We start from the raw sequence: 23616 nt of genomic DNA on the forward strand, positions 1-23616 counted from the left end.
AAATTTACCCTTTTGATAAGGAAAATTATTATACATTTTCACTTAAAGACATTTACATAGAAGTTTGAGGGGTTTTAATAAAGATTTATAATTTAGATAAATTAATATTTTCTCTCATGTATTTGAAATATGTTTTTCTCAAAATTGAGTGTTTAAGGTTAGGTTCAACTATTTATATATCATGCATTGCTCCAACATAGTATCTCAAAGCTACCTTTCCTAGGAACATGTGTGAAAATGATTATAATTTAATAGTTTTTAAATGTTAACATGCTGAGGTATATAATCATCATCTTACCTTTTTCATTCGAGTTGTGAATAACTGCTTTTGTTTTGAGTGTGTGTGTATAAATTTTAAACTTAAGTTTTAGTAATAATTTAGTCATATTATAAGGATTCTGTGAATACACTAACTATAAAGCAGGGGTCCTCAATCTTTTTAAAGTGGGGGCCAGATCACGGTCCCTCAGAGAGCTGGAGGGCTGGACTATATGAACTACTAATTCCTATTGTAACACCTCAGCTGCGCTCACTGCCCAAAAAACCTGGTGGGCCGGATCAGACTCCTCTGCAGGCCGCATGTGGCCCACGGGCCGTAGTTTGAAGACCCCTGCTGAGTATAAAGTAACATATTTGTTTCTTATTTCAAATACCAATTCACCTACATAAATTTCTATATCTTGTCCAAGGAAAAGAGCAAATGGGCCTAAAATGAGGCAATGTTGCAACAAGATCTTGGTTATGTTATATTCTTTGGATACATGAGGATTGGAGGAATTTTGTGCCCTAGTGAGATTCCTTCTCTATATTCATTCTATAAATTAGAGAGGGGAAAAAAAAGGATAAAAGTAGAAAAAATTTTAAAAAATTAACACAAGTCTACTGATTTTCTTAATTCTTTATATCAGTTCTCTTACATCTATCCATCTATCAAATATCTAGTTTAGTCTCACTCTCTGGGTAGTCAGTTAATTTTATGGACTTTTGTTTGTCATGGAATATGTCTACAATTTCCTCTTATCTTTGTTTTACTGGTAAAAATGAATTTAGAGATCGAGCAAGTGAAAGATCAGCACCAATATGTCCAACATTTTGGAAAAAACAATTAGCATGCAATAACTGCCCATTGAATGATCTGTCAGTAGATTGATCTTTGTAGACAAATAAGAATAAATTGTCCTACAATTTGAATGTGTGAATAAAAAGCCAAACATAGTATCTCTTCACAAGGCACATCCTAAAACACTGTTCCTAAAAAACAATTTTATCTTTATTTTTACCCAGTAGTCCTTAAATAAGCTAGGCACTTTGCTATTGTAAATGTAGTAATTTATATAAAAGTACTACTAAAATAGATATCACAATATTGTCTCAAATTGTTCTCATCATCTCTGCATTGTTGTTTCTCTAACAGCAAATCTGCTTCATCTGTATCCATGAATATCACTTACATCTAAACCTCCATTTTCTGGTCTGTTCATTTTCCCTCTGTCTTGAATTTATTCTTTCCCCTTTATGTCCTTTCCTGCCCTTTTAATACCAAATTATAGTCTCAAATAGCTAAAGATTTTGTCCAAAAAATACTTTAACCTGTATAGGAATTTTCTTTTTCTGCATCCTAGAGTACTTACATTCTATACCTGATTTATTCATTGGTTCTTACAGTAAATATATACTAAATTCCAAGCACTATATACTATACTTTGGGAACATAATACCCCATAAAGCTCAATGTCTGTTCTAAAAAGTTGCACAATCTGGTGTAAGAAACTGATAAAGAGTGTTATAAAATTTCCACAAAACTCTTATAACTCAGGAGGGCATAGTAGGTTCTCAATAAATATTTAACAAAATAAATATATGAGACATGAATGAACAAGGTGGTATGATGGTTAACTGCTATCATAAAGAAGATTACAGGAAAAGGAACACAGAAGGCAGATAGGGGTTCAACAAAAGTATCTTAAAAATAGATATTGGACTTTGAGTTGATGCATAAATGACAAGGAACAGTGATTAGAAGAAGGAAGCATGTCCAAAAAGTGTAAAGAAGACAAGAGAAATGGCACCTTTGAGAATGGTGAGGAATTTGATAAAATTCTCCCCAAACAACAACCCACCCTACACTGCTCAAGACAAACTCCTCATTCTCCTTCATACCAAAGGTTTTTTTGTTGTTGTTTTTATGTAAAGCAGATCAAAATCCTTTGCTCCCAACTCATGTTAATTTCTGATCATAGAAGTGAATAGAATAAACTCAGGATTAGAAATAGATCATTCTAGTGACAACACAGTGTACCTTTAACTTACTATATGGCCTTTGAAAGAGAACTTGTTCCCTCTATGCTGCAATTTTCTCACAAATAAAATGAAAATGTTGCAACGGATATTCTCTAAGGTCCTTTCTATCAAAGAACATTCTATGATCCTTGACTCTTAACTCCCCAAATCTCCCACTTTCAATAGGCTGAATAGGAAAGAAGAGAAATATAAAGTGAAAGACATTAGAAAAATATCACAAAGATAACATATTAGGTAGGCTGCAGTACTGCTTTCTCAGGAAAATGGAAGGAAAACAATGAGTATATATCTGGTTATAAAGAGTAGAGTCCTTTTGGGAGTCATGAGAGGTCAGGCCAGAGGATTGTGAATGTTATGATGCTGTGTAACCATTTTTCTCCTAGGAAATGTAGAAGCAGCTACCTTTTACCTCCGCAGGATTCAAATAAAGGAAAGAATGTGTGCAGCTGATAAAAATAAATCTAAAATTATAATTATTATGGTGCCTAGAAGGATAAAAACAAATGCACTCAGGAATTTAGTAGATGCTACATGCATCTTTCTACTTAACTGCACATGTACAGCTTTAAAAGCCCAGCATCCACAGTGGAGGAGTGAGCCATCTGGCCTTGAAGACAGGGGCAGTCAGGATATTTGAAACACTTACTCAACAATGTAAGAAGTCTGCTGCCACCATTGTAGTAACCAGCCAGCTTGAGTTAGATTTGCTCAGCTTTGTCTTAGAGCTGCTGCTATGGCAACAGACATGGATGAAAATGGATAAACATCTGATAAAAGGCAAATGGAAAAAAAAAATTCTACCTTCAGGGTGTAACAGATATGGTGAGTTTTGTATGGGAAGCTTTTGCAGAACGATGTTTTAGAATAAAATTCAATATTAGGCAAACTGCTCCTAGAGTTCTTAGTAACTTACCAGAATGACCAAAGAGCCTGGGATGTCAGCTCACTCACTCATTCACTCACCTATGCTTGTGCATAAATCACCACTACAGGCTAAACACTTTGTTGGCACAGTCGGGAATGTGGCTATGACACAGGCTACTAAATTTAATTAGATAGGTAAAGTAATCTGTACCCCATATGTAAGACCAGATAGCAAGGACCCGCTGATAAGACACACTGAAGACACATCTGAGCACTAAAGACACATAAAAAGAGCAAGCTCCACAAAAGATCAAAGATGTCCCTTCTGCTCCTCCACAGAGGGTCGCTCTCCATTCCCCCTGCTTGCACCAGTCAAATCTCTGCCCGAGCCTTGAGCCCCGAACCCTGAGCCAGTGTGAGAGGCCTCAACTCAAGCTGAGCTCCAGCTGCACAGTCCTCCATGAACCAAGTGTCTTATCAGTGCTGTTACCCAGGTGGCCTTCCTAGGATTCTGGAACCCACCAGGACTCTGGTAAATAAACCGTGAGTGATTCCTGCATTGCATGTTTGTCTCCTGTGTAATTTATGCTCGATGGAATTATTAATTAAGTGCCTTGGGTAGTACGTGTCAGATTTCTGGCTGAGGCACCCTAGGTCACCTGGGCATATGCCCCTTATGGAATTATTGGGACAACAAGGCAGTGTGTGATAACTAAAATTGAAGCTGTGGAAAAACAAATTTTGTTGATTTTCAAAGAAGCAAAATATTATTTCAACTGAGGATATTAGAAAATGCAGAGATTGCATTTGGGTTACACCTCAAAAAGCATTAGGAAATTAATCTCTTTATAAAAATAATGCACATGTTTAAAGTCATACTTAGTCATAAAATGTAATTTTAAAAATGCAGAAAAATAGGATGATGGAAAATTATTTGGAGTTATCCAAATATAATTACTGCCTAGAATGTTAGTATACTTTCTTTAAAAAAATGAAATCTTTTTGAAATGGGGAATTTGGTCTGGAACAGAGAGGTGTGCCCCTGGGCAGGATGCTTCCAGGGCTCTTTGTCCCTTGGAGTCTAAGAATGAAAAGGTGGACGGAAGATGATATAGCAAAGATGGACGTTTATTGAAGAACAAGGACAGACTCCCATGAGAGGAGGGGGAAAGAGTCCCTCTGAGTCCCTTTTTCCTACAGTTTATAAAGGCTACAGTTTTTCATGCCTCAATATCCCTTCTGGTCACTATTCCCCTTTGATTTAGTCACATAGCAACTCCTGAGCTCAAGTCTCAGGTGACGTACATGAGGTCCCTCCTTCCACCTCATTGTTCTCCTATTCCCTCTGGGCTTTCTTCCGCCCTTTATTTTGTAGATGTATACATTTTGCTACTTCCAGCTCTCATATCTTATGGAAATGTAGCCTTTTGCAACTGTGTTTTTTTTCCATGGATCTCTTAATTCCTAAAATTTACTAAACTGCCCATTTTACCTTAAAAATTAATTTCATTTTTACACATAGTAAAATAAAATAAAATATCAGTTATATTTTATCTGATTGTCATTCTTTCATTGTCATTCTTCTATAAGGATACCCCCACGTTTTTTCTCAGGCTTAATTAACATTATATCTTAAGAATGTTTTGTTAGTATTGTAATTCCTGGAGTCTCTGCTCCATTAGTTGTTGAGTTCTGCCCTGAGGTCCCAGGGTGATAAAGAGAAGATAGTGACAAAATAGTCCCAAAGAACCCAAGGAAACGTTGTGAAAGATGGAGAGGGATTAAAACAAAATACATATATTTCTTATTATAAATCCTATTATTACACTATATCACACTCTCTTCTCCAGCATCACTACCTTATGTATTACAACACACACACACACACACACACACACACACACACCACAACCAAAACACACACACACACAAAACCCCCCAAAAAACAGAAGTTTGACATTTGATGAAAACAAGGAGCCCTCTGAAACTTGCACGGGGTCTCCAGTTTTTGTTCCTTATCCTTCTACACTTGACTGTATTTTCCTTTATGGAACTAAATCAGAGGGACTTTTGGCTTGGAATACCAGGCATTAGAGGGAGAATAATGTGGAAAATACAGGAGCCATGTGGAAAACTGAAGCTCTGAGTAAAACTCTACCTTCTGATTAGTAAAGCCCCCAACACCTTTCCCCACATGTCTCTAGAAAACCAACAGCAGGTTGATAAATATTGTTACGCCCAGACTTCATGATCCCCAAGGACCACCAGGGAGCCGAGTCCGATGCAATAAACAAAAGAGCTTGTACCATGCTAGCAATGGGCTCCTCCCACTCACGCCGGCAGCATGGCGGAAGAGAGTGAATTTCTCCCAGTCCAGGGGTTTTGAGGGCTAGGGATAAGGGGAGTTGGGAGCTCATCCTCGCCCCGCCCTGCCCTCTCAATATCAAGGATGATAGAAAGATTTACTGGTGTTGACATGTGAAGACTGCTAATCAAAAAGCAACTGGCCATCCAATTGCTCTGTAAATCCTCCTGCTCCCTGTATAAGCACCTGATCACACAGGAATTTCAACCCCAGCTATTCATAGTGACTTTTTGCTTTTTTAAAAATATATATTATTGACTTTTTACAGAGAGGAATAGAGAGTTAGAAACATCAATGAGATAGAATCATTGATCAGCTGCCTCTTGCACACCCCCTATTGGGGATGTGCCCACAACCAAAGTACATGCCCTTGACTGAAATCGAACCTGGGACCTTTCAGTCTACAGGCTGATGCTCTATCTACTGAGCCAAACCGGTTTCGGCACTTTTTGCTTTCTTATCAGCTCACCCTCTCAGGTGGGAACTTATGCACAGGTGACTGGGGTCCCTCAGCCAAAGGACTGGACTTATACGGGTTGCCCACAGTACTTAACTAAAATTGACCAAGCATAAACTAAACACAGAAACAAGAGTTAGAATGCACGAATCCCAGGGTTTATTTACCAGAGTCCTGGTGGTTTCCAGAAGCCTAGGCGGGTCACCTGGAGATCCGCGCCGACTGACACACACACTGGACAGGAACACGCCGCTGCAGCGTCTCGGTCAGGAAGGAGGCCTCAGAGGTTTGGCTCACAGGCAGAGTGACAGTTCCCTCGGGCAGAGTTTCTTGCAGCATTTGGGACGGGAAGAAGGGAGTGGAGAGCACGTCGGGAGGAGGGCCCCTTCTTTTATGGCCATTTCTGGGTGTTCTCTTGTTCCTTCTGGGTGCAACCAATGGGTCTTCAGTGTGTCTTAATCGGCGGTCTCCAGGTACTTTTTGCCTCGCTTTCCAACCTTCCAGATAAACACTTGTTAGGGCATCCACACAGTTAGGGGCTCAGAGTCACTCTTAAAACGTAAGTTTTACAAAATGAATTCAAGTCACACTAAATGGAGTTACTTATACTAAGCCTAAAACACATTTCAAATAATTTCAAATAATATCTTTTACTTAAAATAACATCAGAATAAGATCATAAATCCAATTCACACTTAAACTATAAAACACTCATAAAAGTAAATGCTTTCACTCCTATTTTAAATCACACAAATAATTATTCTCACACTGTTTTAAATCCTTAAAATACAAATCAAACATCACACTAATATAACTATAACAGACAGCCTGCATGCAGAAGGAGGTAAGTGTCCCTGCGCTCTTGGAGAACTCTTCAGTTGCCAAGGGTAGTATCAGGGAGCTCCATGCACTGGAGACTGCAAAGTCATGTCCCAGCCTGGAAGCATCAGGCCCTGCCTCCTGCTCTGTGAGGCCATCTTCATAAATTCCCATTTTAAAGCTTACTCTCTCTAACTCTCTTAGCATTTTTCAATCAAATGCATCATGGTTCTGTTTTGACAATCTCATGACAGTATACATTTATTATTTAGAAATATGGATGTGGGTATCTGAAATGAAATATGAAAATGATTGAATGTGATTGCACCTGGAGAATGAAATGAGGTAAGAAGGAGAAGGACAATTGTTTTCTGCGACCAGGCCTGCAGGGGTGGAAAGTTGGGGGTGATCAGGCCAGCAGAGGAAGGCAATTAGGGTGACCAGGTCAGCAGAAAAGGGCAGTTGGGTGTGATTGGGCTAGCAAGGGAGCAGTTAGGTGATCAGGCGGCAGGCAGAAGCAGTTAGGGGCAATCAGGCTAGCAGGCAAGCAAGTGGTTGGGAGCCAGCAGTCCCAGGCTGTGAGAGGGACATCTCTTGAGGGGTCCCAGATTGGAGAGTATGCAGGCTGGGCTGAGGGACACCCCCCACACAGTGCACAAATTTTATGCACCGGGCTTCTAGTAATGTTTATACTTTTAGATGCAATAAAAATGAATATCGCTAATTGTAAAATTGATAATGGACATGAATAAAAAAAATTCTAACAAAGGCAAATTATATGTGAATGAAATGTTAAATGTCAGTTCTAATCATAGAAATGAAATTTAAATTTCCTTTACTTTAAGTAAAATAATGGATACCTATTTAATATACATTGGTAAGTGAGGAAATTGTGGGAACACAGATAGTTTCTTCCTTGTATTGGAAGACTAAATTCTAGAGGACAAAGCAGCACTCCAAATATACATACCCTATATCAAGTATTCCTTAGGAAATAATTAAGACTGCATTTATAGACTTAGATACACACATATTAATTAACATGTTTTGTGTGATTTCAAAATATCGGAACACATGTAAAAATTGATAATGAAGTTTTTTGTGTGTGAGAAATATTTAAGTAGTGAACTTCCATCTGTGTCTGAATGTAGGAAAAGTGTTATATTCATATATAAATACAAATGTTTTGATTTTGCTGTGGTAAATCCATTTCTTTTCTTTTTCTCTACATTAGCCCAATTTTCTTATGGTAACCACTCTTCTCTAATTTTTGAAAGCATAGTAGAATGACATTTTGGTATTTATTCTGCTCTCTCCGAGCCAACTCTTAATAAAGAAAATCTTGAGCTATGTGGCTTAAAAGAATTATTTTGTGTCCCATCTATAATCTTTCTCAACCTGAAATAAAATTAAACTTACAGAAATTGATTTGAGTACTTTCTCAAGTCTTCGAAGCATGGTACATAGCTACAGAGAGATTCATTTATTACATATAGTAAATATTTTATGCTACTGAAGACCAGTTAGAAAGAACTGAATCTGTTTCTGCTACATAGACACCCTGAATTGACAGGTTTATTTCTTTTCTAAGATTCTTTACTTAGTCTTACACTTTTCTGAGCTACCCATAAATATCCAATAAATATATTTTCTGTTTAGGTTAGCCAGAGCCTGTTTCTGTGGCTTGAAAGCAACAGAAATTGCTCAGACACATCTGCCTTGATTTTCTATGTTTAAGAAGCTCCACGTACATGGAATACTTTTCTGTTCTTTGAAATTACCAAGTTTACTTCTCACTAAAGGTCTTTGCTCTTTCTACTCACTGTGTCAAATATACTTTTTTCTGCATCTTTATAAAGGACCTTCTTCTCACTCAACCATCATCCCTCAGAAGGCTTCTTCTTGCCACCCTTTCCAATTATCCTGCACCTCCTCTCTCCTGCACCTCCTTGCCCATTGCCACATTATCCTGGGTTATTGTGCTGACTGCCTTTAACTCTGTATTATCCTTGATGGTTATTTACCTTGACTATAATTTATTTATCCTAGCATAAAGTAAGTTACATAAAAAGGGGCAATTCATATTGATGAGTGTCAATTCTCTAAGAAGACAACAGTCCACTATGATGGTTGGAAATTTCAATGCCTCTCTATCAGTAAATGACAAATCCAGCAGGCAGAAAATTGTTAGAATGTGGTTGAATTGAATAGCCCCATCAATCAACTGAATATTATTGACATTTATAGAATACTTCATAAAATAATAGCAAAATACATATTCTTCTCCAGCTTATCTGGAACATTTATCAAGATAGATCATATTCTTGGCCATAAAAATACCTAATAAATTTAAAAAGTAGAAATCATAAAAATTTGTTATCAGACCACAACAGAATTAAACTAGAAATCAATAACAGAAAGATAGATGGAAACTCCATATATTTTGAGATTAAATGACACATTCCCATATATAATAGTATGTACAAAGAAGTCTTAAGAGAAATTTTTAAAATATTTTGAATTAAATGAAAATAAAAACACAATTTTAACTATGAAGGATGCAGTAAAAGCAGTACTTAGAAAGAAATTTATGGTGAATGTATTTTTATTAAATGCATACATTGAAACTAAGGAAGACCTAAAATCAATAATCTAAATTACCACCTTGGGAAACCAGAAAAAGAATAGCAAATTAAATCCAAGGTAAGCAGAATAAAAGAAAAAAAAAGTAGAGAAGAAATCAATGAAATTGAAAACAAAAATCGAGATAAAATTGATTAAACCAAACATTGTTTCTTTAACAAGATAAATAAATCAATAAACTTCTAGTCAATCTAATCAAGAAAAAAAGACAAATAACTAATAACAGAAAGTGAACAAAAGGCAAGTCCCTTCAGAGTTAGCTGATTATATGTCTGGTATATAACTTATCATGTAGAAAAGTACACCTAGTAGTTATTCAATAACTTACATTGTATTAAAAAATAAATCATTTTTAATTTTTTAAATTATAAATTTTCTATAATAAAAATTTATCCTTTTATAATGTGAACACAAAAATATTATGTAACTGATGACTATCAGAGGGAAGGGATCAGGGAAGAGCTTAACCAAAGAATTTACATGCATGTATGCTAACCCATGGACACAAACAATAGTGCAGTAGGCCTGGGTGGGAGGGGCAGTAATGGGGAGAGGGGGTCAATGAAAGACAAAAGAAGACATCTGTTATATTTTAAAAAATAAAGATAAATTTTAAAAAATAATAAAAATAAATTAATAAAACAAACAAAATGCTTAGTCAATAGTTAATGCAGGCAAGAAGCAACATTGAGACAATAGAAAAATTAAGGAACCTAGCAATTAAGCACATTTTTTTTCCATTTTGTTTTCAGAACAACAAAATTTTGAGAAAACCCATGTCAAATTAACTTGATATGTAAATATAGAAAAACTAGAAGCCCAGTGCACAAAATCACATGACCCTGCCTACCTTCAAGTACCTTGCCACTCTTTCAGCCCCAACCACCCATGCTGGCCTTTGGTCATTACAGCTTTACTGTGTTATAGCCACAAGCCTTTTATTAATATATATAAGGTCATTGGCTTTTTAATAGCTCTTACATTTAAATTAAGTAGTTGAAGGAAGTCTACAAATCAAAAGTTAAAAAATATTTCACCTATTTATCAGAAAATCAGAAAGAGTAATCTGGAAGGTAGAGAGTGTTGTGTAAGATGTAAATCATAAGAATATCAGTTAAGCTTATTAGCTTGGGATCAAAATCGTATATACTATGACTCTTCTGAGTATGTAGACTACCATTGCCCTTGGATAAAATATTATTATTAACATTTCTAAGATGCCAGTGAAAGCATCATTAAATTTCTTAAATATGGGGTTCAGGCAAAGTAGAGACACTGGCAACTGGGAAAATACAGCAAGCTTATAAGAAAGGATAGATGCACTCCTAATGTTCATAGCAGCATAATTTACAATAGCTAAGATTTGGAAAGCCAGCCCTAACTGATTTGGCTCATTGGCTAGAGCAGTGTTTCCCAACCTTCTCTCATGATGAGAATCACCTGGTGGAGTTGTTAAAACACAGATTCCTGAATCCCAACTAAGAAGTGCTAAACTAGAATTTTTGGGAACATATAGGTAAAATTGTATACTTAACTAGTGCTCTAAGACAGATTTTATATACAGAGCACTAAGTTAGGTATGCAATTTTACCTATATGTTCTCAAAAATTCTAGTTTAGCACTTCTTAGTTGGGATTCAGGAATCTGTGTTTTAACAACTCCACCAGGTGATTCTCATCATGAGAGAAGGTTGGGAAACACTGGGCTAGAGTGTCAGCCTGTGAATTCAAGAATCCCAGGTTTGATTCCTGACAAGGGCATGCACCTTGGTTGCAGGCACATGCCCAGTAGGGAGTGTGCAGGAGACAGCTGATCTATGTTTCTCTCTCATCGATCTTTCTAACTCTCTATCCCTCTCCCTTTCTCTCTGTAAAAAATCAATAAAACATATTTTAAAAAATTATTTGGAGAGCCTAATGCCCATCAGCAGGTGAGTGGATTAAAAACTCTGGCGCATATACACAATGGAATACTATGCTGCTATAAAAAGGAAAGAGCTCTTACCAATTGCAAAAGCATGGGTGGACCTGGAGAGCATTATTTTAAGAGGAATAAGTCAGTCTAAGAAAGATAAGTATCACATGATCTCACCCATTTGCGGAATATAATGGAAATATATTGATGACCCAGAGACATAGAAGCATCGAACAGATCATCAAACCACAGAGGGAGGGTTAGGGATGGGGACAAGAGATCAACCAAAGGACTTGTATGCATACATATAAACATTACCAATGGACACAGACAGTAGGGGGATGAGGGCTTATGCTGGGGGGTGAGAGTGGGTGGGGGGAGGTTATTGGGGGGAAAAGGAGACATATGTAAAACTCTCAATAATAAAGAATTTAAAAAAATAGGTCTTGAAAAAAATTAGAAATAATAATAAGGCAAAATTTGATTTTGTGTAAAACAATTTTTTATAGTAGAGGGGAAGAAAGCATGAGTTTGTGGTCAGAGGGAAATTCTGTTTCTTGGCCATTTGTAAGAACACATCTAGACTCATGAGGACCTCACAAGAGGACCGGAAAGTGGGTAGGGGTTCCAAATAAAACTGGCTGGAGGCTTGCCTGCGCTGTGTGCCTCAGCCTCAGAGCCAGAAAAGCTCTTCCCTCTCCTCATGTGGGCATGACGCCCACCAACCAGGCGTTCTCACCAGCTGGCCAGGAGGCACAGCATTCCACCTCAAATACTCCCGAACCTCCAAACAAGTTAAAAATTAATAGTTGGGTACATAAAATAGACATAAATTAAAATTTTAGTATGTCAGTAATATCCTTGGTCTCTTTATTTGGTTCTTTCTACCATAATCACATTCCTTTATGACCTGCTTTGGCATTGAAAAACTGTAGAATGGTTCAGAATTTTTGTTAACATATTTTTCCTCTTTCTTTGAACACCATTGAAATATGTTTTCTCTTGAGAACTCTAAGCCTGCAGGTGGGAAAGAGTTTATTTTATTTTCATTTTCATGCAATGGATTGTAACAATTCTAAGTGCATAGTTTGATGAATTTTGACAAATGTAAATACCTATATAACCATCATACTCATCAAGATACAGAACATCTCCATAACCCCAAAAGTTCCCATGTGCCCTTTTCAGCTGAGCTCCTCCTTCCTCTGCCTTTCTCTCATTCCAAGGCAACCACTGCTCTCATTTCTATCACAATATGTTCATTTTCCACTTCCAGAAACACATGCCAATGGAATCATCCATGAGATGTTCTTCCATGTAAGGCTTTTCTCGCTCAGCATAATATTTGTATTTTGTATTTAAAGGCTTACCCATCCTATCTATTAATAATAGAGCAATATGCAAATTAACCATCACTCCGTGACAAAAATGGTGGCCCCCCATAACCACAAGATGGCAGTGCCCAGTCCCCTCAACCCCACTGCTGGAGAGTCTGGGCCTGTTAGCCCTGCCAGGGTTGGGGGGGACCAAGCAGCAAGGCTTGATCCACCGCCAGACACTTCAGACATAGCCTGAACCCCAGGGCATGGAGGCTTCCTTAGCGTGGCTGCAGCAGGGAAGCCCCAGGCCCAGCATCCAGCCCAGATAGCAGGGCTTGGGGGCTTCCTTAGCAAGGCAGTGGCAGGAACACCCTCAGGCCCCATAGACAGAGCCAGGGCAACAGGGCATGGGGACTTCCTGAGTGTGTCTGTGTCCTCTAAGCCCCTAGGCCTGGCAGGCAGAGCACACTGTAGGGCATTGGGGCTTCCTTCACATGGCACATGTGTGTGTGTTCTGCTTGGAGTTTACTGAGAATTTTGAATTAATAGGCTTATATTTGTTACCAAATTTGGAAAGAAATTGGCATTCATTCTTCATTCTTGCTCCTTTCTTTTTGGGATTTTGATTATATATGTATTGGACCTATTGAAATTACTACATGGATCATTAAGCCTCTGTTCACTTTATGATGGTATTTTTCTTCTCTATGTATTTCAGTTGTTATAATTTCTATTAGTGTGCTGTTAAGTGTGCTGATTTTTGAAAGTTTCTATTAACCCATTTAATTAAGTTTCATTTTACATAATGAATTTTTGTAATATTATGCTTTTTGTGCTTGTAGCTTCTATTTCTCTCCCCATTCTTTAGTTCTTGAACATATTTCTATTAGGTCATTTAAAAATGCTAATTTTAGCCCTGGCAAGTGTAGCTCATGGTTAGAACCATGGCTTGGCCTGGCACCAAGGAGTCTCAGGTTTGATTCTGGGTTAGGGCATGTACCTGGGTTGCAGGTTCAATTCCCAGTCCTGGTCACAGCGAGTATGTGAGGCAACTCATAGATGTGTATTTCTCACATCTCTCTCATTCTCCCTCTGTCTCTCTTTATGTTTCTCTCTCCCTTTCTCCCACTTTCCACACTCTCTAAAGAAAGCAATGGAAGAAATAGCCTCAGGTGAGGATTAACAACAAAATACTATTTTATATCTCTGTCATGTCCGCACCAGCTTCTGTTGATTGACTTGTTCCCTGGTTATGAGTCACATTTTTTTTTCTCATCATTGCTTGGAAATTTTGATTTGGCATTGCATATTGTAAACATGACATTGATGATTTGTGAATTCTGTTATCTTTTTATTAGAAAGATATTTAACTTTGTTCTGATAGGTAATTAAATTATATATGAATGAGTCTGATCGCTAGAGTCTAAGTCATATTTTTAATTTAGTTATGGTGGGCCTAGGAAAGCTTTTTAGTACAGGGCTAGTTTAGCACTACTACCAATGCCTGAGGTCTTTACTGAGCATCCTTCATAATTAAATAAGAAATGTTTGCTCTGATGGGTTAGAACTCGGTGTCGTGCAGCTGATTGCTTTGCAGCCATTCTTTACGTGGCCTTATGGAGTTCCCCAGACACATGCATGCCACAGAATTTAGTGACCACTTCTGACCAGTTTTCTAGGACGCTTTCTCAATTCAGCACTCTTATCCTAATTATTCTGAAATTCAACCAACTTATCTTTCCTCAATTCTGATCCCTCACTCCTAAACTTACTAAAATATTCATACTCTGTGTGACCCTGCAGTATGTGCTGAAATATGTTTTCAGACAGAAAGATGGGGTGATTGTAAATCTCACCTCCTTTTTTCCTTTCCCTCAGGGATCACAGTTTTGCAAGGACTGTTTTCCTATGTTTGAAAATAGTTGTCTAAATGTTTTGTCTAGTTACTTTCGATGTTCACAGCAATTGGGCTAGACTATGCTAGTTACTTCACCATGGTCAGAAACGGAATTCATATAATTATGTTAAAGTTTTATTGGCTAATTCCAAAAATCTCTGTCATTGCTCTATTTCATTTACTGCCTGTTTTCCTCTACGTTATGCATTACATTTTCCTGCATGTATTTATGTTTGGTAGTTATTTATTTTATATTGGATTTTTTAAAGTAATATATTGAAGAGCCTGAATTTTTTATTTCCTTCTAAATTATGTTGAACTGTATTTTATCTGACTGTTACTAGTGAGTTTTTTATTTTATTTTATTGAAGCTTGAATTTAAGTTATACCTTATTTAGGGCAATCTATTTGTTATGTTTTGTTTCTTTTCCCCCCTGCTACTTCCAGAGAAAATTTCTTAGTTTTATCATATGGATTGTAATTATGAGACACGACCCTTCTGGGAATTTCATGGAAAGTTCAAAATGATTACTAAGGCCCTGCAGTTTGGCCTGATGTGGACACAAAACTGTCTCCGTGAACCAGGAGCAACTGGACCTCTGGTCAGAGCTTCCTTCAGAGCTGTTGTTGCTCCTGGACTGTATGGGATCTCACCCTGGGTGTGAAGATTCCAATATTATCCACAAATGTATGGATTTCTCTTGTCCCAGGGACTTCTTTCCTCACATTCCAGTTGCAAAGCCATCCCTCAACTTTAGCATCTGATTGCCCAATCCAATAGGACCGCAGCTTTCTCCTTGGTCTCTGTCTCCTACACACACTATGATCTGGAGGATTTTCCTTAGGTGATCACACCTGGTATGGTTTCTTTGATCAAAACTTATAGCATCTCCAGTTTTGCCTAATTTTTCATGTTTTTTGCATGTATTGACTTGAATTTATTTACTGATTATTTTTAGCAGGAATGCTAGTACGATACATTACTACAAGGGAAAGGTGCTTTCTTGTTTGGCAGGGTTTTTTGTTTCTTCATTAGTTGGACTATATTAGATGATCAAATATAAGAACATAATTTGTATATCCTATTTTCTTTACCCTTTTCATGCAGTTAACACTCCTGACATCTAGTACTAACTTATCTCAAATAACTCTTTAGTTATTTTGTCTGTAAAGGTTGTTTTGTTTTTGGAAATAATGAATATTAGTGATTCAGTACCATTTCTCAAATGAAGTTAGAAGTCAGTGTATTAGGGTGTGATAAGTTAGTTCATAAGTAAAAATAGATGTCTATGAGTAAACCAATGCCATCAATAAGCTTATTGTCTTTATTCAGTTTTTGAACCCTGAGAATGCTCCTCAGGCATTGCTGAACATATTTATGCTTTCTTTTATTTAACCATTAATTTATTTAACCAACACTTATGGTGTGCCAACTATGTGTCAGTTACTATTTCAGATGCTGTGAATTAACTGTTGATAGTGAACAACTCCAGAATACATTCTGAAATATGCATACCCTATAGTGAGACAGACAAAAAAAAATCAAACAAATAAATATTTGTTATATTAGATAAGCACTATGAAAAAAAGTAAATCAGTGTAAGTGACTAGAAAATGACAGGTATTATTTTATTTAGAGTAGCCAAAGTAGGCCTCTTTGAGGAGGTAATCAAATGGAGGTCAGGCTAGGAAAAGAAGAAGAAAAAGAAGGAGAAGGAGGAGGAGGGGGGGGGAATAAGAGGAAGAAAAACTGCAAATAACTAAGAAAAAGGATTCCAGATATAGGAACTAGTATGTAAGCCCTTAAGGATGGGTTTGTGTGATTGGCATGTTGAAAAAATAACTTGCAGGCCAATGGGATTGAGATAAAGTAAATAAAGGGCAAAATGGGGAAACAGTAGAAGTAGACAAGGGGCCCAGCTGGTGTGGCTCAGTGGTTGAAACTCATTCCATGCACCAGAAGGTCACTGAATCCATTTCAGGTCAGGGCATATACCAGGGTCCTGGCTAGATCCTTGGCAGGAGGCATTCAGGAGATAGCTGATGGATGTTTCTCTTTCATCCATGCTTCCATCTCTGTCTACCTCCCCTTTCCTCTCTCTCTAAAAATAAATAAAAATGTTTTTTTTTAAATGTAGACAAGGATTAGATTATATTGACCATGATAAAGTATTAGGATCTAACAAATGTGATATGAAGTTATTACAGCATTGACAATACAAGTATGATATAATCTGATTTATATTTTTACAAATTTTTGCTGATTTACAAATTTTTACTGCTGTGTGAAGAATGGACTATATATGAGCAGCATGGCATAAGGAGATTATTTTCCTCAGAAAGTCACTATATTGGACTAATCAAAAGGTAATAGTAACTTTAGCCAAAGGAAATGATCAGAGAATTAAGTGACAGTTCCCCCACCCTCTACACACACACATTGCCCGCAACCCATCCAAAACTCTTAGCATGTTTCAGAAGTATTTTTTCTTTGTTTCTTATGACATCAGAGAGTTGAGTCCATCTATCACTTTTTTTGAGAGCATCTGGGTGCACAACAGCAGTATATATGGAAAATAAAGTTGCTTTATCATTCATAAAACTTCTGAGTAGGATTCTAGTTAAAATGAAATGGGAGCAGAGAAATGTAAACCTTATTTAAAAATATAAATGATTTTAAAGCTAATACATAATAATACACAGATGAAGATGGTTCTGGTACAGACTCTTTGGTTAGTGAGACAAGGGAAAATTATCCCCTTATGCTGCAAAAATACCTATAAAGTTTCCACATGAATGGTTTACTTTCTCAACCACTCTGTTAAGAATCTCATTGAAGCTGACTTAAGAATTTTGGATTTTAGCTTAGCCTTTACTTTGGAAATTAAATGGGATAGAAATTGCAATGATTGGAAACTGCCTGGACATCCTATTTAGGACCAAATGGTTTGTGTACTAGTAAGTGAAGGAGGCCAAGTAGGATAGATATCAAATTGGCTCAGCAAGCACTAACGGAATACCCACTGTTCTATGCACAAGAACTGCCTCACAGGGAAATACAAATATTCATCTTAAGATAAGTCATATGTCAAGTTTAAAAAAAAATTATGTCAAAAAGTCAGGTCTCATTTAGCACAGGTAGAAAATAAATCTTGGAAGACGGATCATTTCCTTTTAGTTTTCTTCTGATCTCCATCCAATAAGCAGTGAGTACATGCTATTCAAAATCATGATCTAATTACTGGTTTAGGCAGGTGGTTAAGATGTTTATCTGTGAACTCTATTTCAAAGAGTGTAAACTGCAGAGTGGTGGGCCCTCAGCTTTTGATAGTGGTAATGACTGCCATGGGGAAGGAAGCTGCTGAGATAAGTCTCCCAAAGCCAGCCAGCCCCCAGCTTCTGCAGCTCTCCTGCTGAGCACAGAGAAAGCATCTTCTGATTATCCAGGGAGAATCCCAGATAAGACTCTTGGGGGTGAGGATAGTCTGTGCAAAATTATCTATTTTATCTTTTCTCTCAGATATCTCACCCACGCTCTCATCAAAAGGTCTCTGAACACTTCCTCACAGAAAGAAAATGGCAGTTGCTTTCCTTGTGAGTCCTGACTTTTCATAAGGGAGACACTGTATAATGATTTGCCAAGATTTTTTGTATTCTAGCCTGACGAAAACAATGTGCAAGTTTCACATTTTCCTAAAGCAAATGGAACTGAGGCTTTGGAAAATTCTGTAGCAAATTTTATGTTTTGTTTTCAGTTCCATTAGAGATTTCTCAGTTACATTTTTTTTCCTTAAGATCCCATGAAGGAGAAAGCAGAGGTATTAAGAGAATGTACTCAGAGCCTTACTCTAACAAGAAAAGCTGCACTACAGAAGTCTAGTGAGAGAAGAGGAGAAAGAAAGGAATTAAGAACAGTTCTGCCTTTTGTTATTACGTTTGTTTTTATTTTGTTCGTTTTTCCATTTAGTGAGCTATCCATTCGCTAGTGCTATAACATTTCTATAAAATAAAATAAAATCAAGAAAAACAGCTCTTAGCTGCCTGTGAAAGTGGATATGATGGTTGAAAGAAAGTGAAGAGCAATACCTCTTCTCTACTTCTCTCAGCGCAGATAATTGTTAATGACTGGGTAGATCAAACATATAGATAAGTACCAGTTTTCAACTTGTCCTTGCGTTACTAATTCAAAATGTGGTCCCTGGATGAGCAGCATCAGCATATTCTGAAAGCTTGCTACACATTTACAGTCTCTGGTTCCATCCCAGACATACTGACTCAGACATTCTGGGGAGGAACTAGACATTTGTTTTTCAAACTTTCCACATGAGTCTTAAATATACTAAATTTGGGGAAGCTCTGTTTAGCTATATCAAAGTGTGCATAGAAAGCCTACATTTCTGCATTTTTAACAACTTCTCGGGTTGTGCTATTGCTGCTGTCCCATATATCACATGTTGAGTAATGAAATTCTAATGAATATATACATAATCCTGAAATTATTATCTTTTTTTCTCCATTTTTCCCATTATTAGCTTTCTAACCCACATCACTCTCTCCTTACTCCATGCATGTACAACTGGTTTATTGAATAGCTAGAATCCAAAGGCAACAGATATAAAAGTTTTCTTTTATGAATTATTAGAGGCCCAGTGCACAAAATTTGTGCACAGGGGTGGGGTGTCCTTCAGACCAGCCTGCACCCTCTCCAATCTGGGACTCCTCTCACAATCCAGGACTGCTGTCTCCAAACTGCTTGGCTGCCTGCCTTCCTGATTGCCTCTAACTGCTCTGCCTGCCAGCCTGATCACCCCTGACCACTCCCCTCACAGCTTGATTGATGCCTAACTGCTTCTCTGCCAGCCTGTTTGCCCCTAACTACCCTCCCCTGTAGGCCTGGTCACACCTAACTGCCCTACCTTGCAGGCCTGGTCCCCCTCAACTGCTCTCCCTTGTAGACCTGGTCACTCCAACTGCCCTCCTCTAATGGCCATCTTGTGATGGCCATCTTGTGTCCACATGGGGGCAGTCATATTTGACCACATGAGGGTAGCCATCTCATTTGTTGGAGTGATGGTCAATTTGCATATTATTCTTTTTTAGATAGGATTAGATAGGATAGAGGCCTGGTGCAGGTGTGGGGGCTGACTGGTTTACCCTGAAGAGTGTCCCAGATCAGAGTGGGGGTTCCCTTAGGGTGTGGGGTGGCCTGGGCGAGGGGCCTGTGGTGGTTTTCAGGCTGGTCATGCCCCCCAGTGACTCAAGCCCAGGCCCTGGTATCTGGGATTTATTTATCTTTTGTAATTGAAACTTTGTAGCCTTGAGTGGAGCCAAACCTCCAGCTCACTCCATGGCCACCGCCATTTTTGTTGGGATTTATTTACCTTCTATAATTGAAACTTTGTAGCCTTAAGTGGAGGCCAAGACATGCCAAGGCTATGGGAACTTGGCTTCCTCCATCGCTGTGGACAACTCAAGCCTCCTGCTCTCTCCAGCTTTATAGCTGCCACCATTTTTGTTGGGATTTATTTATCTCCTATAATTGAAACTTTGTAGCCTTAAGCAGAGGCAAAGCAGGCCAGGGCAGGCGAAATGCTTGGCTTCCTCCATTGTCGGGGAAACCCAAGCATCCTCCTCTCTCAGTGGCTGTAGCCATTTTGGTTGGGTTAATTTGCATACTTGCTCCTGATTGGCTGGTGGGCATGGCTTGTGGGTGTAGCCAGGTACAGCCATTGGGTGATTGCAGGGGTACAGGAGCATAAGAATCCCGCAGGCCAGGAGAATGAACCAGGAAGCAAAAGAGCAAGATAGAAAACTCCCTTGTTTAGGAGATGATATATCTCATATCTTCTCACTTGGAGTGGCCACACCTATTCTAGCCAGTGACATGTAGCAGGTCTGGCTGACAAAGAAACATATTCCCTATATCACTCAGACTTTACTGGGCATGCCTATAATATTTGCCTTCCCTTTGCTCCTTCCCTACTAGTTAGTAACCAAGTTATTTACAGTATAAAAATGTTTAAATATGTCATCTTAATTTCTTGCATTACTTTTAATCTACCATAGTGATACCTATGTATAAGTGGAGTCACTCACCAAAAGTCCATCTCTTGATGCTTACCACCTATCAATTTCTTTGGAGCACATACTTGTGTCATTATGTTAAATAAAATAATAATAGTATCAAGACCACTTCTTAACCTACTTTGAGGGACTCGTCCGCAGGTACTTGCAAGTTCTCTATAGACAATATGGTTATTTAATACTTCTTTGACACCGTATTTGATACATAGATGTCCATTACCAGGCAACTGGAAATATCCTATTTTACACACATTGTCCTCTTTCTCAAATTGCTTTCAACATACCCAATTCATCCCATTACTTATTCTGAGGGTAGCCCCATCTTCATGTAAGTGTCATTAGTTAAGGAGAGAATTGTAACAAAGGGAGCTACACTGAGCTTTACTTTGAGGCACTGGCTATTCAGAGGATTCTAAGGGAGACAGTTGCAGAAAAGTATTCTGGGGGAAGAAGACAAAACCCATCGCTATCTTCCTTCTTTGAGAAACTACTCACTTAAGAAGTAAAATGAATCACTCTGAATAATCATGGTTATACACTGCAGGAAGCTTCTTCCTTTAGAACATATGTAGAGAGCCTTTGAGAGCAGAAAGGCATATTACACATCAAGCACAATCCCTTATTTAAAAAAAATAAATCAAATGTATTCATGAATCACTTTCATGGGCATTTATTAGGAGGCTTGTATTGGCAAGAGACTGCGTTTTAAGAAGCCTTACTCAGAAATCTTGGCGGTTAATGAGGGAGTTTACCACATTGGTTCTGCCTGCTTTGTGATTTCAAGTTTACAAAATGTTCCCAAATGGCACTCCGTAAAGCAGAGCCCCTCATTTGCAAAGCAGATGCAACCAGGAAAATTAAACAGCGCATCTTAAATATTATTAACTATATGGCCCGTGTAAATTTAAAACCCGTCTTCTAAAAAAAAAAAAAAAAAAAGCCATTTCATGCAAGAAAATAATGGGCTTAAATTGGAGTGGATTTGGGTATTTAAAAACAGGTTATTTTTAAACACTGCAGCATTTCCGGTGCAGTTGGAGGATATGGCAGCCAATGAGCATAGCAGCCCGCATCACTCCTGACAGGCAGCTGCTCCTTCCAGGAGCCAGGGCCTCTGCTGCCCCTGGAAGCTGCCACCAGGGTGCTCACTCCGATGTAAACACCTGCCCACCGCGCGGGTAATGAGAGTTGATCACACCTGGCAGCCCTCTAACAGCTGTAGGGTGACCTGTCAACCATGGGAAAATCCAGACTGATTACCAGGAAGCAGAAAGCCTCCAATCCAATCAGCCATCTCATGAGTTACTCAGCCACCTGTACATGGCGAACATCTGTTGTTTGAAGTTTGTGGGATTGTTTTCTTTTAAAGCAATGCCTATTTTTCATTGACCGACCCGTGTGAAAAATGAAAGGTGATAATCAATACAGAGAAACATGATTAAAACATCTCTAATAGATAGAAAGTCCCACTGTGACTATTGTTACTTTGAAAGTGCTCATTTAGCTTGAAGACCAGCTACTTAATGTAAATAAAGATTTCAGTAAGCAGAACTGGGGGACTACTGAAGAATAAATGAAACATGGAAAGACTTATAAATATTACAAAGATGTTTATAAACATGGCCTGTATCTTAGACAATTCAGCCAAAGCAAGAATGATTACACTGGTATGTAGGAAAATAAACTATCTAAGATTAACTTTGTACAAACTGGCAATATTATTGCTTCAAAGTACACCATGGTTTTCTGAGCTGACAGAGCTGATGAAGGTGACTTCTAGAAAAAGGTGATTTGAGCAGACTGGTTGTGTGGCGAGAGAAGAGAAGAGAGGTGAGCAGTGGATCTGCATTGCATGACAGCCATAGCATCATGAAATAGTTGGTTATGTGTGTGGGTGTGGAGATGGGTCTGAAGGAAAGAAATGCTTTGTGCTAGAGGACAGTGGAAAGGCAATTTACATTGGGTAGGGGTGTGTGATTGCTTTAGAACCAATACAAATGAAAGGAAAGTCACCCTGAGTTCCTAAAGAAAATAGACACTGACTAATGTGATGTGTCCAGGAAGATGAATAAGGAAAGTGTGCAGGGATGAAAGAGAGTCTGGGGCACACGTCAGAGTTGTCTTGTTGAGAAGGTAACAAGTAATACATGCACAGCACTGCCGTGTTTCTCATGTTATGTCTTCATACCTGCCTGCCAAAACACTTCCAGAATCGGAAAGGTATGAAGGTACAGCTTGTTCCAAATAGGTTTGTGCTATGGCTTGAAGCAGCATGTCAAAAGCATAAAATTTATTTGATACCTACTGTAAAAATGCAGCAGGTATTTTTTTCTGGTCTACAATATATCCTGCTGATTTCTAAAAATCTGAAAGTCCAAAACAAGAAAGCATTGTTTAACCCTAACCTCCTCCCCCTTTTAAAGAAGTTTTGTGCAATAAAATATAAATATAATCTTTTATGACTCTGCCTCACATGTCGCCAGCTACTTCACTTTTTGAAGAGTAGGCTATCAACTCTTGGGGCATATTGCTATTCTTGGTAGGGAGTTATCTCAATGCATCTCCCAAGGATTGTTGAAAGGGGAAACCTCTCCTGTCTCCCAGACCTCAAACAGGTTCTAGCAATGATACCGGTAGAGCAAACAAACAATGGGAATCTACTATCACAGACTCATCCTATCTAATAAAAGCCTAATATGCAAATCAACCGAACGTCAGAACAACCTGTGGAATGACCAGTCACTATGATGTGCACTGACCACCAGGGGGAAGATGCTCAACACAGGAGCTGGCCCCAGCCCACAGGGCCAGGCCAGCTAAGGTGAGTGCCAGCAGGGGACACCCCCCCCCCCCCCATTACCCTGCCGGTTGCCCCACAGATTGGCCCTGATCACTGGTCAGGCCTAGGGACCCTACCCGTGCATGAATTTCATGCACTGGGCCTCTAGTTTAC

This window comes from Pipistrellus hanaki, assembly GCF_964339955.1.
Source record: "Pipistrellus hanaki genome assembly, chromosome: 8".
Taxonomy (NCBI): domain Eukaryota; kingdom Metazoa; phylum Chordata; class Mammalia; order Chiroptera; family Vespertilionidae; genus Pipistrellus; species Pipistrellus hanaki.